Below are 19,269 nucleotides of genomic sequence, written 5' to 3'. Positions count from 1 at the left end.
GATACCACAGTGAAAAACAAAAAGTCTTGTAAAACATATTTTAAAGTACATTAGAAAGAATAAATAATAGATCTAATATTTAAAAATGAAGCATAAAATATTTTCATTTGCTTTCTCTTAACAGTTTTTAAAATAAAGAATATGCCTGCACTACAGGAAAAAAAAATGAAACTAAAAATATGCAAGAAAAAAACCCCAGAAATTAGAAATCATCAATAAATGTATGAAAGAAAACCACTGGTACTACTTTTCAACGAACTCTTCCCCATTTTTTCTCTTGCTTGTATCTAGTGTTTTCCTAATGATAATAAAGCCTGGAAAAAAAGAGTATAGTTAGGAAATGTTGGTATGTGGTTGGAATTTAAAGGATTTGGTAATTATTTTATCAAGCAGTAGCTAAAGGATTATGCCCCAGCCTTGGCCATGGTTGACTAGAAAACAAAGCCTGAGGCAATCACAAAAGAACAAATGAGTGGGAAACGTGAGGTGGGTTGGAGAAGAGCCTAAACAAATTCAAGTGGTACATGATGAGGCTGGCCTGCTTCATGAAGAGGCACATCCATAAGGATGTCTTTGGTCAGGCTAAATAATAACACCATGCTTTGGATCTGTCCATAAGTGGAGGAAAAGGAGAAAAATCATCCTGCTGCTTCCCTCTTCCCTCCTGTCTCCCCCTGGTAAACATTTTTCCATGGAAATTTAATACTTTGCCTCACTTTGGGGCTGGGCCTACTGGTGTTTTAGCAGCCTCAAAAGAAGCCAGATTTTGCCCCTGTGGCCCAGTTCTTCATAGGAGACCAGAAGTAGTGAGCAGAGCAAGAGATTTCTTGCAGTAGTATCAATGTTCCGTTACCATCCTGTGTCGGTAACAGCTGCAATAGCCTAAAGAAGCAAGCAGCTGAGGTTTCATGGCACAAGGGAGCATGAAATGACTATAAGAGTCAATCATACAATACAGCCCTGAAGCCAACTACTTTTAGCATTTTCTGACAAAACCTAAGGGTCTAGTGTTCTTTTTGAGTCAACTTGGATGTTTTATATATAAAAAAATTTAAAGATACTTCATCTCTAAGAACAAAAATGCTTTAAAATTTGAAAAATATGTATGTATATGGCACATATACAAATACACATACATATTCTATATAGAATATAAATATATTCCTAAAAATCTGTAAACCGTCTTTTTTTTTTCCTAATAAGCAATTCTTAAAACAGTTTTCTTTTCCTCCCAGAGATAAGCTATACTTTATCTTGGCAAAGGTGGAGTAGCCTGCTGGAATGAACAAACTTGGTCACATGGTCTTCTCTCTTCCCCAGATCCCACCTGCCAGAGCTAGCTCTGACCCACTTGATAGGCTTTCAATAATGACAGCAAGTGTCCAGCCAGCCTGAAGTTAACCAGGCATCCAGCCCACTGGACATGGGCCTGGAGGTTTTTGCACTCCCCAGAGAGCAAAGAATTGTCCAACTACTTTCTAGTTTGGTAATTTGTGTGCTAAGATTCATAGTCACTATTTAGATAGTGATTTGTGTGTATGTTTAGTTTGAGCTACATGATCTCACTTAAAATCCTTTCTAAACTTTAGTTTGAAGCCAATTTTTAATTTAGATTTTTTTCCTTCTTTCCTATCCAAAAGATGCATATTTAGATGGTCTTTGGTTTTAAAATACAACTGTTTGGCCAGACTATTAACAGAAACTTATCTACAGCCTCTTATTCTACATCAGTGAAAACAATCAGATCATAATCAAATCAAACCTGCAGTGGGTCTCTCCAGAATTTGTCCATTGTATACTTCTAATTTCTATACTCAGTGAGAAGAAAACTAGTGTGATCCCAGGATAAACCTTTCTGCTTATCCAATAATGGTGGGACAACTTTTGAAAAGACTGAAGTGCATGCCCTCAAATATCCTCTTATAAACTCTGCTTTTCTAACTTTTGGTAAGAGTCAGAAAACAGATAATTTGATGTTATAGTTTCTAACAAGGGTCTAAAGTATAAGTATTCTGGGATCATGGTTAAGGGCAAATTCTTATGCTTTCAATATCAAATGTGTGGATTGAAAGGTTGACATATTTTTGTGAACAAGTGTACAATGTCTTAAGCAAAGCTCTTTATGGGAGGAGGATCTATGGTATGACTTCCTCCCTCTAGAACCTTCTAACAGCCTTGGTACCAATTCATTCCTTTTCTCTTGAGTTGGAAAGGAACATATAATTATGTGCCAATTTCCCACTGACACCAACAGTGTCCCCAAGTATTTTAAAAACAAGGATAATATTGAGACTTAAGGAAATAACTTCTGTTTTTAATAACACATCTTGTAAGAATCTGCCAGATTTGACTATTCTCTTCTCATATCTAAATAAGAAATTTAATAATATTAAATCATATGTTATTATCATTAAATCCTGGACTAGAATCACTATTTTCTATTTTTAATTTAGAAATAAGGTATTGTCAACAATATAGAGACTACTTACACATTTTAAGAAAATTAGTGATAATTTCTGCCAGTGGAGAAAATTCTGGTACAGATTTATTTCTGTTCAAAAGAAAAATTTAAGGACTTTGATGGTTAACTACATATGTAAACTTGAGTAGTCCAGGGGTGTCCACATTAAACATTGTTTCTGGGTGTTTCTGTGAGGTGTTTCTGGATGAGATTAGCATTAAACCTATAGACTCAGTAAAGTAGATTTCCCTCTCTAATGTGGTTGAGCGGCATCCAATCCTTTTGAAGGCCTGAATAGAACAAAAGGTGGAGAGAATGAGGAACTTGCCCCTCTTTCCCTGCCTCAGTGCTTGAGCTGTGACATTTCATCTTCTCCTGTGCTTAGACTGGGATTTACATCATTGGCTCCTTTGGTTCTCAAGCCTTCAGACTCAGGCAAAATTACACCACCAGCTTTCCTGGGTCTCCAGCTTACAGATGGCAAAGTACAGGACTTCTCAGCCTCATAATCTCATAATAAGTCAACCAATAATAAATAAATAGATATTTAAATACATAGATATAGATATAGGTTCTGTTTCTCTGGAGAATCTTGACTAATCCAAAGTCTAAATAAGGGAGCCAGCAATTAGCATGAATAGGCTGTAGTTATCAAAAGGCACAGCACAGAGGCATGGGAATAGCATAATGTATGTTGGTCTCCATTTAAATCCCCTTTATTAGAACAGTGTGCAGATTTCCCCCTCCTGTCAATGTTGATATCAATAGCTCAGAGCTTCCCCTCTTCTGTAAAATTGCCATAGGCCAATAGGAGCAACCTTGTCACCTAGAAATGTGTAGAAAGTCCCTTCTCTTTTCCCTAGGGGAGCATCTGATGTCTCAAAATCCAACTGGTGTTTGGTACAAGAATCTGCCCTGCTTCTAGGTAACCCAACTGTGATAATCAGGTTGGACGATGGCATTTATATATAATTTCCTATTTTTTTCCATTTTATAGCATAAGACTAGGGACTTACTAATTCAAACATCTTTACCGGGCCATTTAATTTCTTGGACCACTTTATAACCTCCTTGACAGGATTTTATCTATTTTGGCCCTTAATTTCCCAGAAATCTATTGTTAGGAAGAGCAGAAGGAGAGTACAAAGAGAGTACAACTATAAGTTCTGACACTTTCTAAAGCCAGGTTTTAATGGAAGAGCTATTTTAAAAATACGATTAATATAGTTAAAACTAAGCTCTTAGCAGAGACTGAATTGACATTTTGAGCAACTCCTATGAAGGATTATGCATTATGAGATTTGTTTTAATACCTGTGTTTGAATAATATATGGGCTAATGATTATTTGTGTCTGAATTAATACACAAACATATAAGCACTCACACGTATATTCAACAAAGACTAAAGTTCTCAAGCAAAATATGCATGATCATTCTTAAATAAACATGTAAATTCTTCTTCCATAAATTTCTTAATTACAAACAATGTAAATCCAGTCTTAAATAAATCATTCACCCTTTCAGTCATTCAGCAAATATTTTTGAGAGACTAGCATTTGCCAAACGTTGTGAAATGTACTAAGATATAATGCGAACAATTCCCTTTCCTCACAGAGCCTACAGCCAGTCAATAATACAGCCTACAAATGGCCAATACAACATGCAAGTGGTGAGTGCTCTAAAGAAGGAAGTACCAGGAAAGCACAAAGGAGAGGCACTTAACTAGTACCTGGGTCTGAGCCTTCTGAAACCAGTTAAGCAGAAACCAGAAGAGTGAGGTAGGGGAGTGCTCAGATAGAAGAAAGGACAAGTACTAAGGCCCACAGGTAGAGCACCATATGTTTGAAGAAGTGAAATTAGCTCAGATTGGGCAGAATATAGAATGCAAAGGGAAGAAGTGATGCAGCATGATGCTTAAATGCTAAACAGTCCATAGAAAAGTCTAAAGTCTTGAGTCAAAGGCAGAGTCTCTTGGAAACAGACTCAGAGGTTGAGGTTTTCATATGGGATGTTTATGGGGAGAGCTTCCAAGTTCTACACCTGTGGGGAAGCAATGAAAGCCAACTGCTCAACTTCTCTCTGTAAGTGCAGGGGCAGATATTTGGCTATAATATAGTCACAACAAAGGATTCTGACAATTTCATGGAGAACTCTGACATTGGAATGGACCTTCAGAGTTGTTCCCATTTGGGATGGGGGCTAGAATTTTATACCCCAAGTGGTGCATGCATTGGACATAGTCTATATAGGCTACCCCCCAGGAAGGACGTGACCTTGGGCAAGTAGGTCCTCTTCTGCCTAGGAAAAGTCCCAGGAAGGGACACAATTGAGAGCTCTTGGCTGCAATACCACAATGAATGTTTGAGTTCTTGTGGGTGAGGGTAGCATCTAGGAAATGCACCTCGTTGTAAATAAAGCATGTTAAAGATATTTCTTAATAAATCAGGTTAGGACAATGAAAGGCCTGGGCTTTAGGCATGGAAGAGATACAACCTGTTTTATATTTAGAAAGGTCTTTCTGGGGGCCAGGCACGGTGGCTCGCACCTGTAATCCCAGCACTTTGGGAGGCCGAGGCCGGCGGATCACGAGGTCAGGAGATCGAGACCATCTTGGCTAACATGATGAAACTCCATCTCTACTAAAAATACAAAAAAATTAGCCGGGTGTGGTGGCGGGCACCTGTAGTCCCAGCTACTCAGGAGGCTGAGGCAGGAGAATGGCGTGAACCCGGGAGGCGGAGCTTGCAGTGAGCCGAGATTGCGCCACTGCACTCCAGCCTGGGCGACAGAGCAAGACTCTGTCTCAAAAAAGAGAAAGAGAGAAAGAGAGGAAAGAAAGAAAGAAAGAAAAAGAAAGAAAGAGAAGGAAAGAAAGGAGAGAGAGAAGGAAAAGAAAGAAAGAGAAAGAAAGAAAGAAAGAAAGAAAGAAAGAAAGAAAGAAAGAAAGAAAGAAAGGAAGGAAGGAAGGAAGGAAGGAAGGAAGGAAGGAAGGAAGGAGGAAAGAAAGAAAAGAAAGAAAGAAAGGTCTTTCTGGCTGTAATATGAGCAACAGACTGGAGAGAAGCATGACTAGAGGCAGACCGACTAGCTGAAAATTGGTTGCAAAAATCCAGGCAACAGATCGTGGTGGCCTGCAGTGGGGTAGTGACAGGAAGAATGGAGAGTTTTAAGTGGACCTGAAAGAAGTAGAAGGGGCAGGACTTAATGACTGAATGTAAAAAATTTAGACAGGGAGTAGTCTAAGTTGTATCCCAAATTTCTGACTTTGGCACCTATGCTAAGAAACAAAGCAAGAGAAGCCGATTGTTTGCCATTGTATTTTTTTAAAGGTAGGAGGGAGCGCAACTGTGTGAATGTTAAACTCAGCTCTGGAAATGTTGAATTTAAAATAAGTTTAACAGAGACATATACTAAAAAGCACACATAAGGGTCTAGAGCACAGGAAATTTATTTGAACCAGAAATAGGAATTTGGAGACCATCAGCACACAGGTGGTAATTGTATCCAACAAAGTGATCAGTATGGCCTAGAAGTTTATAAAGTGAGAAAAATAGAAGGCCTAGGATAAGATCATAAAGGTTTTATTGCTTTTGTTTTTCAGCGATGCATTCATTAAATTCCCACTCTATGCTTTCAACTTGATTAAGGAGGACAGTGGAAAAGAAGAGTAGTATTTTCTGAACACCTTTGATATGCTGAACACATTACCTCATTATCTTATTTTACAATCCTATGATTTTAGAATATCATCTCCATTTATCAGATAAGATCAAAGGCTCATAAAATTTAAGCAAGTTCTGCAAGCCATAATACTATTAATTGGTAAGGCCAGGATCTCACTCCAGATCTGTCTGAGTTTTCATATGATTTTGTCACTATATTATTGCTAACTACAAATGATTTGGAATAAAGATTTATTATGAATTCTGTTTTGTAAAATCATAGCTTTATTTTGGTTTCCATAATTTACTAAACTTTAAATATTAAAAAGTTGTACTGGAAACTAGAAAATTCACATCTGCTTCGGGAAATAGAGAGTCTTCTATGTTCTTAAGCCTTAAAAATGTAGCATAAAAATTTGTTTTTGTCAAATGGAAAAACAGAATAAGGGCTTACTCTTTCATTAGCCACTTTGTAAAGGAAAGTTTGATTTATTCTGGGAAATTAAAAATGTATAGCAATTGGTATTTAGGACAAAATTACCTCACAACAAAAAGTGTATGCACTATTAGCACTGATATTATTTATTAATGTGTAGCTAGAATTTCATCCCCATATAGGTCCCAGGCTTAAGAAAACATCTGAAAGAGTTTCTCAGGGCTGTGAGAAACCAGGAATATGCAGAAACTTGCCATAGGCTTTCTTGAAGGGATTCTAAAAAAGAAAAACATACAAACCATCACTTCTATTGCTAGAGATGCAACAGTAATGCTTAATCAGTAGTCTGCTTAATCAGTAGTCTGAGCTAGTTTATATCTGCAAACGTTCCCTCTAATGCACTTTGATTCAGAGTTGGAGCTCAGTCTTCCTATTGAGGAACTGACAAGAGATGATAACCTGACCAGAGGGACTCTTTGGCTATGCTCAGAAGTGGAGTAACCATTCATCAGCAGTTGTCTCTCAGTGGGTATGTCCTCCACATGGAAGATGGCACACATTCCTAAGAGAGCCATACTTTTACCAGTTTCAGTGGTGAGGCTTGAATACAACATTAGCTTTTATAAGGCCATTTGGTTCAAGTGTGATTGTATCTGTGTTACACTTTGGGACTGCTAAGCCTTGTGTTGTTATCAGTGTTAAATTATACATATTTCAGGAGTCCTTGCTATTCCCCACCCGGAACGGAGAGAAGATCTCCTTTTAAAATCTTCCTTTATCTCATTAAATTTTTTTAGGAAGTTGGTTTTGAAATTAAGATTTAACTAGGATAGATGCTGGTTTGTAGTCCTAGAAAAATTCTCATGCCACCTAACAAAAAAAAATGATTTGAACTTTGCAGATTCTATTTATTATTTAAACACGGTTTTCAAAAAAGCTATAAATAAAAAAGGATTGTGTTTTCTTTTGAAAATGTAATATTATACACTTTTTACAATTTGAAGAGGTTAAAATGCACTTAGGTTTTGTCTCATTTATTTTTGTACATGATTACACAGATTCACAGATGGGAAATGTATTCAAGGTCATCCAAGAAAAGAGTATTTCATGGTAAAAGTAGGATTATAAATCAAGTTTTAAAATCCCATATCTAAAAATGATGTGGCACAACATCATTTTACTTTGTTTTATAATTTCCTGATAAATAATAAATATGAGATGCCACATCGATGTGTATTAAGGAAAAATGTTAAGCCTTATATTTAGAAATCTTGAGAACACATTGCAAGTTTATACTAAAACTAAAGTCTCATAGTTTTCTTAGGATGATGACGTGGCTTAATTTTTAAATATCACACATAAATTATTTCTCTAATGAACTTTTTCTTTAGTCTTCATTTCTTTTTTTAAAAAAGTGTCCTCTGTCATTGAAGATGCCAAATAAAATGCATGGACAGAAATTAATAGGCAATGGAACTTGATGAATTCTCCTGGAGAATATTTTTATAATGAAAGCTTGGCAACTGTTCCTGTGATTAATCATGATAATACACAAATGCTTAACTCCAGATAAACTGACCATTTCCTTCTCTCTGGAATACTCCTCTCCTTTTCTTTTTCTTTCAAGGAGGATTAACCAGTTCACTCTTTCCCTTCACCATACATTCTTTTCTGTGATGTCCCCACTTCCACTTTTCTATCCAAATCCCACTTTTCCCAAAAACATGTCTCAGTCCACCAAAGAAGGAGGTGGTGTTATTCTCCTTTAAAATCCGATGTTTTTCCATTTGACAAAAACAAATTTATATGCTACATTTTTAAGGCTTAATACAACACTGATCATGCAGTGTAATATTGTCCATGTTATATATTCCCCAGACCTTAAATTATCCACAAGGATTGAGTTGAGTGCTTACTTCTAGAAGGTGGGGGGAGAAGGAGCAGAAGAACTGGGTGGTCAGTGAATATTCCTTGCTCTTATCTAGGGCTAGCTAGGACACAGCAGATGGCTAAGTACATCAGAAGTAAGGATACTTGGGAAGCTCAATCAATCAGTGGATCACTGGCTAGCACATACACTGAAAGTGGGCTTTCTATATGAATAAGGAACACTTCCAACCTTCCTACCTTTCCTTTAACAGATAAATCATAATACAAAGGAATTTTCTTAAAAAAACTCAAAGAAAAAATTTCTAATCTAGTTGAATCTGAAGATTTACCTGGCTGAAAGTAGTCCTGCTTTGGCTTACTAGGGATAAAAATTCCTGTCTTTGCATGAGGGCAGCAAGAAGGTTAGAAGTGAACATTATGGACCACCTATCATGTGCCAGTTACTAACATATATTTTCCCAGTAAAGTTTACAACAATTCTCTGAGGGAAATATCATTAGTCCCACTTTCCCTACAAAATTTGCCCTGAATGCTAAGGAACCAGGATTATAGAGAGAGTATGGTCAGCATGTGGTGTTATAAGTGATATTTTTTTCTGCTTCGTTCTGTATAATAAGTTTGTATTAAAAAATGGCCTAACTTATGTGTTTTAAGCATGCATAAGTATAACATAACAAATGTTATTGTCTATTAAATAAAACAGAATTTATTAGGGCTCAAAATATTAAACATCAAACCACTAATGTGTTAAATTTAAAATGTTTTACATTACTAAAGAAAGATTGGGTGTGTTCTAGAAATATTTTTTTCTTTAAAAGGAACACTAATTGAAGTCAAATTCCATCTTCTTCTGTACTTGCTAAGTTAGCCAAGTAGGGCAATGGCAAAATCAGGGTTTCCTCCAACCTCTAAATCCTGTGAGTCATTGATTTATAATGTGCCTTAGTATTGGAATTAGAGGAAACTTTTTCTACCTAGTTAAGCCTGCTGACAGAGTAATTCCTGGTGTGTGCAAAATCTGCTTGCATTTGGAGCTCTATTGCCTGTCCTCTGAAAAGAGGGCAATGTCTTCAAATATGAAGACTTTTGCAGCTGTTCGGCTAGTTGACTAATCACTTCTGAGATTTTCTTCCCCAAAATAAAAATCATCTGGGAACTAATTGTTACTTACAATAATATCAGAGCTTGGCATTTCTGAATATCTGTTCATCACTAGATTTCACAAGTCTGAGCCCATCTTTGAAATCATGATCTTCACTTTCAAAATTCAAAGTGGGAGCCTGAGTGGTAACAGAGATTCTCTGTGGCAGGGTTGGGTTAGAAATTGATGTTCTCTCCTATTTTTCACCTCACATCCTTGTAGAACTGCACTGGATTAGTAGAAACCTACAGTGTGAAATGTTGCATAGAGTGCTACACACAGGGTTCCACTACCTGGGATGAATCCTGGGCTCCATCTTAAAAGGAGCATGGAATCAGGTAAATGACTGCCTTACTCACCTGTCTTAGTCTCTTTATGTTGCTATAAAAGAATGCCTGAGGGTGGGTAATTTATTTTTCAAAAAAGGTTTATTGGGCTCATGGTTCTGCTGGCTGTATAAGAAGCATGGTGCTGGCACCTTCTTCTGGTGAGGGCCTTGGGAAACTTCCACTCATGGTGGAAGGTGAAGGGGAGCCAGTGTGTGCAAAGATCACATAGTAAGAGAGAAAACAAGAGAGAGCAGAGGGTTCCAGGCTCTTTTTAACAATCAGCTCTCTCTGGGAATTAATAGCATGAGAACTCACTCATTACTGCAAGGATGGCACCAAGCCATTCATGAGGGATCCACCCATGACCCAAACACCTCCCATTAGGCCCTACCTCCAACACTGGGAATCAGACTTCAACTTGAGATCTGGAGGCTCAAATATCCAAACCATAGCACCACCTCACATGGATTTGGTAAGAATCCAAGCTTCTAGAGGATCAAATAATCTTTCTAAACTATTGACATACTTATACAAATATAAATTATGATTCACATTTATCTGCCATTAGCCCAACGTTCTCATCAACTTCTTTTACAAGAACAAGAAGAGGAAGTCTCAGAATATATATTGTCACTATAAAGAACATATTTAGAGGTTTTGCTAAGTGGAATACATTTTAAAATTTTTGTAATCCAGCTGTATCCACAAAAACAAATCTTGATTGTTTGTTGCTCATTTCAGTTATATTGATTTTTCATTTATTTGACTCTAGTCAAGAAATCCTATTTATTGGCCAAGCCCTGCTGCCAACTAGCTTTGTGACCTCAAGCAAGTTATCTAATTTTTCTAGGTCTTTTCTTCAACTGAAAACCTGGGAGCGGGGTGGGGGGCTTGGTCTGGGAAGAGGGCGTGGGAAAGAGATGAGGCTAAAAGAACAAACAGAAAAAGTTCGGTCTGGATTAAGCAGTACAGAAAATATAACCTTAGTTCTCCACCTCCAGGAGAACTCTGGCCTTAAGCAGAGAGCACTCTGCTGGTTTAGAGTTCTATGTACTCATAGATATTAACACAAAAATGTAGAAGGGAGCTAAGATTTGCTATTTGAGTATAGCACTGCTAAAGCTGGGTTCAAAGTACAATAGCTTAATTTGAAAATCTGACTAAAAATGCCTGAAGATTTTGCAGAAACAATAAACAAAGGGTGACACAGAAGAAGTGTTTGTTGACTGCTTGAATTGCTGATACCCTAATAAATGTACTGAGCACATTGAACAGAATGGAGGCCTATCATGGGCAAACATAAATTCCAAAAGTAAGTAAATAAATTAGAAGGGAACAGTCAGTAATCTAACTGTGAGGTTTGGGAAGAGTCATGTGCACTCTTCCTCCATGTTTTTTTAAAGGAAACTGTGGGGTAGAGTCATGAAATATGTTCAACACCTATTACAGGATTGCTATAGCAACAAAATAATAAACCAAATGTCAGAGTTTTGAGAAACAAAAACATCATATATAATATAGGACAAAAATATCGAATTTAAAGATATGTCATAAAGTCTAGATGTCATTTCTATAACTTTTATGGTATTTTATAAAATAGACTACCAACGTCTAGCTTCTCAAAAGAGAGGTGATTTTAAATTCTTATACATGGATTTAATAAAATAGGCAGATAGTAGTCAAACTGGAGCTGCTACTATAACCAGATATAATTTTTTTTAAAAAATCAAGCAATTGCCTTCAAGTAGATTTTTGAAGTATTGATGTTGCTTATTTTAAGAAATAATTTTTTTCTGGAGTGAAGTGAGTGTAAAGATAATTTTTAGATGATATTTTCGATGATAACCTGGTGATCTCTTACAAAGTGAGCATCTTTTTATAGGACATATCATTATCCCTAGTATTTTCTATTCAATAAATCTATGCTTGCATGTATTTGGCTTTCTTAAAATAGATAGGGTTCATCTTCATTTCTATCAATAATTACAATTTTAATGGCAAAGAACTATAGTTGAATGCATACTGTGTTCTCGTAAGGCTCTGTTTTAGGTGCTGAAAACTCAAAGATGAATAATCCACAATCTTTGCTTTCAAATAATTAGCTAATTACTTGAGATTGGTGACATATAGGCAAATATGTTTAACAAAGTATAAGCACATTAGAATTTTATTATAGTCCACAGCAACATCCCAGTGAGCGGGAATCCTTTCCACTAAGATGGGGGTAGAGAAATCAGGAAAGGCAGTCTGAAAGAACTGGTTCTTAAACCTAATCCATAATAGGTGTAATTGATACTTATTAGTGTATCAGTGTCCTTTGACTTTTGGGAAAGGACTGAGGATGGAATGGTGAAGCCAGGTCTTGGTAGAATGAGGGAAGATGAATGCCCTTGATGGAAAGCAGCCTGAGCATATTCACAGAGGCTTGAAATAGCATAAAGATCTCTCATACCTGTAAGCAATTCAATGATACTAGAACACTGGCCGAAATAAGTGGGTGTAAAAGCAAACTCTTTATCTGGTCTGAGACTTATGCACAGATCTAGAAGGGAGTTCCTGAGAAGGCAAACTATGTGGAGATTGACCAAAAATTAGATGTAGGGATCCCAGAAAAGAAACGACAGTACATTTAGGCCAGCCATTTAGGCCTTTTAGGGCGAAATTAGATAATCTAATGTACTGGAGAGTTAACCAGGGACTGTGTGTTCTGAGATCTCACTTGGGAAACCAACTTGGAAAAGAGAAAATGCCAGAAAGGACAAAAATTGAACACTTAGCTCTTCCTTCTTTCCAGTTGCCTGCCTCCCTGCATCCTCCCATCCACACTCATGTCCTGAACTAGATGATTCTCTTTTAATTTCAAAACTGAGAAGTTCTAGTGGTGGGTGTGTGTGTGCATAACGAAGTGAGGCAGCTGGTAAAGAGAACAGAAAATTTTGGGGGTCCTTCTTCCTGGACTAAGTAGAACACCTACTTTGTACATATCCCTGCAGGTTCAGAAGAGAATCCAAGATTGAAAAATGCAGAAAGGCAAAATTATAAATCTACAAAAACCCTGACTCATTAAACACTAGGTTACATAACTCTTTTAAATAAAAGCAGTTTCTAGATTGCCTAGGGGTTCATCCTCAACACCAATTAACATTCACTCTCTCTCTCTCTCTCTCTCCACTTCCTTTCCTCTTTCTTGCTAGATGTCTGATTCAAAGCAACATATGTAGTGTAAAACAGCAACTGACACTCAAAACCCCAACACTGACCAGAGCTAGAGGACCTTATCTGTGTTGGCCACCCACCTTAGTCACCACATTAGCTGGCCTGTCTGGTAAAACATCCTCTTTGATCTTTTTATTTATTGTCCATATATTTAGATAGACAAACTGGATTTTGGATTGTGGAATCACTAAAGAACAGTTGCTTTTCCTCAGCTCCCTTATGAAATAGATCACTTGGAATAAGCAGATTCCTCAGGCATTATTACTAAGGACAGCATCCTGCCTGAGCCTCGTCCTTCTCAGTTCCAACACAGGGCACTAATCATAAACATACCTGCTCCAGTGATGTAATGTATTTTTCAGACCACTTTGTGTTTCTATTGAACTGTAATCTATTTCTCCATTATTCTAGAATACCCTTCATCATTTATTTAGGGTTTATCTCAAAATATTCTGAAATTGTCTTTTTCTAGAGCTTATTCTTTGTCCTCTCCATCCCCAATTTTCTTATAATATCAAGTCTCTTCCATTGTTTCCTCTCTCTCTCTCTCTCTCTCTCTCTCTCTGTGTGTGTGTGTGTGTGTGTGCATGTGTATGTCTCTCTCTCTCTCTGTCTAACACACCCACACCCACAATACTAAATCCTCTGGAAAGTGTAAAACAAGTTTATAATCACTTCAGGCTGATTAATTGGGCTGTTAATATTGAGGCCGAAATTGTTATTTGCCTGCCACATATCTTTCCTTCCTTCTTCCTTGCCAAGAGAACTGAGTTTTGTTTGAAACATCTATGAATCCAATTTAAAAGCTATGTTTCTCCAGCCTCCTCTCTTGCTGCTGTGAAGAGCCATATAACAATTCCAGGCAATTAGACACATAGTAAGATGTTTACTAAGGATTTATGAGAACTTTTTTAAATTTATTTTTTATTGAGAGAGAGGGTCTTGCTCTGTTGTCACCTAGGCTGGAGAACAGTGGCGCGATCATGGCTCACTGCATCCTTGAACTCCCGGGCACAAACAATTCACCCACCTTAGCCTCCCAAGTAACTGGGACCAGAGTCATGCACCACTATGCCTGACTTTTTTTTTTTTTTTTTTTTTTTTGGTAGAGATAGGAACTCTTTATGTTGCCCAGGCTGGTCTCAAATTTTTGGGCTCAAGCCGTCCTCCCACCTTGGCCTCCCAAAGTGCTGGGATGTGGGTGTGAGCCACTACGACCAGCTTTCTTTCTTGATATAGATTCTACCCCTTTCTCCTTGTCCCTTCTTATATCCTACCTGAAATACAGAAATGTTAGCTGGATATTAGCTGGATGCTACCATCAGAATGGGTTCAGAAATAACCCTTTTAAAGTTCATATTGATCATCCATGCTCCTCCTGGTATGTAGAACTGTTGCAATTTAGGATGCTTTGTTTAAAATGTAAAAGAGACTTGAATCCTAGATACTATGATGTAACAACTGGAAAATCTATACTGAAGTTTCTCTTGGCTCTGTGAGTAGAAGAAAAAGTATGTGATCTAATCTTAAGGTGCAAAATAGAATCAATCATAGCACCAACATAATGGAATTTACTCCCCCCTGCAAATTAAATCCTCTCAGTTCTCTAATTTAATTTTTAAACAATAATTGGCAAAAAGATAACATATGTTTTTAAATTGCTTCAACTGCAAAGATGAAAGGTAGGAAAAGACAGCTTGGTGACCACCAAAATTCATGTCTCCTTCTAGGAAGTGGCTGCCCAGCTAGGGGAATGTCTCAGCCTTCCATTGCATCTAACGGGGCTATATGACTATTTCTCACCATTGAAATATAAGCCAGCCATGTGTGTCACTTCTGGGATGAAGAGGTAGGTGTAATTCTTCATGATGTCTTTTTCCATCATCAGCTGACTCTGAGTACCTAGAAGCAAGAGGTGCCACAAGACTGAAGAATCCTGAATCCATAAATGATCACATGAATGCCACCTGCCAACTGGGAACAACCACGTAGAACTTTTCATGAGCAAGAAATACAATTTCATTGTACCAAGCCATCAAGATTTGGGAGTGTATTTGCTGCTGGAACAAGGGTTATTCCAATTAATATAAAGGGCAAAAATAAAAATCTCACATTTTAGTGTATTCAACATGAAATAACTGAAAAAGCAGAATGTCATTCAGTGGGCTCACAAATAATTAAATAAGATTTTCTGCAATTAGGTAAAAAATAATAGAAACCAAATTAATTTATAAGAAAATGATGAAAGTTAATACTTTGTTCTACCTTGAGTCTGTGACTTACAGAATCTATACCTGCCAGTTACTAAGTATTTTTTAATGTTGGCAGTCTCCAGTTAGTCTGGATATTGTCTGATTTTTGACAAAGAATTTTCCCTATTTATTTCTTTGAGAGGGTGAAATGAATACTATGTTCTATGAAGCTTTTTAGTGAAGTAGAGCCTAATATGCAATTGGTTTTGAATAGAATATTCCAAGGTGATGGCAATCTGGATTCAGAAGTCAACTATCTTACATAGAAAAATTGAGTTTAATAGACACTAAGAAGACCATCATTTTTTCCTCTAAAATTAGAGAGCTGCTATTCCAGCCTGCCCATAAATATTCCCCAAGTCTAAAGTAAGTTTTTGGATAGAGGGACTATCATGTTCTAGCACCTTTCAAATTATTTCTTGTGCCAACGTGAAGAACAGGTTCTGGTCTACAGAGGCATTGTTGAGACTGAATTAGGAGAACTTACAGTAATAAATAAATTTAAAAAAAAACAAAACAAAACAAAAAACAAAGACCTTCCACGGACCAGCCAGGGGGAGCCACATGCTATTCAGTGTAGCTGATTCCAGCAAGATAACAAGTGGAAAAGAAAGGAAAAAAAAAAAACAAAAAACTCATTAAAGGCCTCCTTTCTAAATTAGTGACATAAAATTTTGCTTAGTAATTGAAGAGATTCCAAAGGTTGAAGCTTTAATTCAGTGCCTATCTATTCTTCCAGTCAGAATCTTTTCAGAAAAAAACTTCAGACAACCTTATTTTGTAGGGTGAATGTGAGATGAAATAGGGCATGGGATTATTTTCATTTTTCATTATGAAAAGTCTGTCTACAGTTTTCTCTTCACATCTATCTGACTACAATATAGTTATAAACCCATCTGTTTCACAAGTAACATTCTCTTCTAAAAGTAGGATAATTTTTTTCCATAGAAAGCTCAGATATAAAATGAGGAGATGTTTTGCTCTTTAGGAATACAAATCAGCTTAGACTAACCAATCACACTGAATTTTTAAAGATTTTACCAGTAACCAAAACTATACATTAATGGAAAATGGATATGGGGGAAATACATCCTTTGTCTTAAAAACAGAACCCCAACTTTATTTAGGGGTGGCAATGGGCTCAGCTAAAAACACAGTGATTCCAGATTCCCTTGCAGGAGGGAGCAGCATTTTCCCAGTTATGACCCATAGGCTATAAGTTAAAATCTCTAGGGGGTTTGGGAAAGCTCTTGGAGGTACCTGATTTAGCTGGCATGTGTCTTATGCCATTTGGTCTTCCTATCCTTCTCCCTGGCATGTAGTTAGGATGCTGGAAGTGAGGCAGCCATCTCAAGACCATGAGGCAACAAATAGAAGGATGAAAGTCACAAGCCGAGGATGTTTGAGAGGAAGAAAAATGAGCTTAGACCTCTGAGGACTGTGAAGTCCTACCTTCAGACTAATGTCACTTAAGAAAAACAAACTTCTATTTTGGTTAAGCTAGTATATGTTTGATTATCTCTTATAAGCACCCAAACCTATACCAAGTTGATCCAATTAGAAGAATGTGCCAAAAATTTTTTAACCATTTCCAAACATGCATTTCGGAAGCATTCATTTACTTTGGCAATTATTAAACTGATATGTATTAGTAAAACATTTTCATACACTTCTTAAAATGACTCCTCCAAATAACTCTACTAGGCCATACTCTATGCACTTTCCATACAGGGAGGAACACATTATGAATACTTTTCATCCCTCCATTGATTCATTCAGCAAACACTTATTGGAGGCCCAGAAAGCACTCTGCTAGCGGCAGGGATACAAGAATGAAAAACACACACCTGATTACAAAAGGCTTAGTTTATTTGAAAAGAATAAGACAGAATATTTTTTAAAAACATTCTATTTTCCAGTTCTTTGCTTCCTGAGGGTTGTTTGTTTCACATATATTAGCTCTCCAAGGGATAGAGAAGCCTAGCACCATAATCAACATTAATAAAATAAAAGGATCTGAGCCAACAGCATGGTGTACATAGCTTAATGTTCAGAACACAATTTCATCATTGAATATTTAATTAAATGTTGCACCAATGTGTTCATTACTGTTGTGAGAAATAACTGAAGAAAGTTTCTCATTCCAATCAGTACAGAACTTGTTTTTCCAAAATCAGACTACTGCTAAAAGCAGATATTTAGTACTACTCCACTTTTTTTTCTGTCATTTGTATGATATAAAAAAATCACTGTACATCAAGCCTTTATTCCAGTATCAAAAGACAATTATTCATTGCAGTATGGGTGACAAAATAACAAGTTAGTGTCAGGAAAACCATTGTTCACTCACCTCTTCCTCTATGTCAGGCGTATCATCTAACTTCTTTCTACCTCAGTTTCCTTATGAGTTAAGTAATGGGTTGGAATTAGATCACTGTGTTCCCTCATAGATCTAAATTCTCTTATTTCCTCACTCTACTTAGTGTGACGCATTAGCAGATAGGTTTCCCAGCTAAGAGCAGAACATTAAGATTATTTTTAAATCATGCGTGGTTCCTTCTCTATTTCTGTTACCTCAGGAATTATACATATTAGCCAACAACTCATATCAAACCACAATTTTATATATAATTAAACAATATAATGTCATCTTTTATTAATAATACCATATCACCATACTCAGAATCAGAATAGAAGACTGGTTTTATCATTTCAAGTTTTTAAAAGCATAACTTGCATTGCACACATTTGGGATAATTGAAAGAAAATTAGATGGAGAGTACATTGTTTTAAATTTACTGTTTACATTATCCCCCAGATATCTAGGAGAAAGTCTAACACAGATTATCTCAAAAGCACAGCAATCCTCTTGCTCCATTATAAGAAATTATTTTCAGAGTCTAAAAGAAGATTGATTATATGCAAAATCTGAAAGCTAAAATTAAGATCTTATTTTTCAGTATAGACAATAGAAGTAATTAATTAACACATCTGACATTTATCTGCAACCCACCATAGGCAGATATCTGCTTTCTTATTAGTTGCATAAGAATTTCAGAAGTTGAAATACATTAAACACAACCAGTTTAACCCATCATGTTCTGAATTTGATATCCTATTACCGTGCTCACAAACAAGATCTTTAAGGAACATAAACACTCTTTACAAATCCTTTAGTTATCATCCTGCAAAACAACTCACACCCCCAATAATTATCTCATTACATATACATATATTTCCCTCTACTCACCACAATGAGTTAAAGGTAGACAAAAGCTCTCGCTGGCAGTCTTTGAGTTATTACTTTGCTTTACCATTTCCTTCCTTTTAGGTGTCATGGTACAAGACTTTACTGATAGCAATCATTCTTGTTAAGTTTACTGCAAACATCGAAAGAGGTGTCTTGCACTTGCTGGAAGAGTTAGCTTTTATGCTTCTGGTCATTCTTCCCACAAAAAGAATGAGACCAGTTTCTGAGCTATTCTTAACTCTCCTTCCAAAATATTTCAAAAGAGGAAGACAAGAAAGACTTCATGATTTCCATGCAAACTCCCAGCCTTCCTGGCTGCCTGCTGCTGCCAATACTTCTTGCTCTTGCTGGTGATGACATTCAGAGAGCTCCCCAGCACCGGTGCTTCGTTATGTAAGACTGTCTAGGTCAAGTGTAGGAGACACACTGCTGGCCCGTGGAAACTCATGGAACTGTTCCTCCAGATTAACACTTCAGGGGTTATGGAAGCTGGAGGAAGCTGAGCTTTTACTACATCTTTTGGGGGTAAATATTTTTGCATGTTTCAGCGGTTTATGTACTACATTCTTGGCAGATGCCTGTCAGTCATGCTGAGAGGTGCAGGGAGAAATTACTGAGATTACAGTTCTGTC

The 19,269-nt window shown here is 36.8% G+C and overlaps 1 long non-coding RNA gene across 1 annotated transcript in view; it reads right to left on the bottom strand.

The window, feature by feature from the left end:
* LOC134737691 (uncharacterized) overlaps positions 1–18,724 on the bottom strand; it is a 50,217-nt gene extending 31,493 nt beyond the window's left edge. Inside the window, exon 1 of the long non-coding RNA XR_010122837.1 lies at positions 18,638–18,724. This is a non-coding gene — a long non-coding RNA (uncharacterized LOC134737691). The remainder of the gene's footprint in view (positions 1–18,637) is intronic.
* Between the last annotated feature and the right edge of the window lie 545 nt (positions 18,725–19,269).

This window comes from Pongo pygmaeus, chromosome 11 (genome assembly GCF_028885625.2).
Source record: "Pongo pygmaeus isolate AG05252 chromosome 11, NHGRI_mPonPyg2-v2.0_pri, whole genome shotgun sequence".
NCBI lineage: Eukaryota > Metazoa > Chordata > Mammalia > Primates > Hominidae > Pongo > Pongo pygmaeus.
Note: the sequence above shows the minus strand (reverse complement) of the source record. Positions and strands in the feature narration are given on the sequence as shown.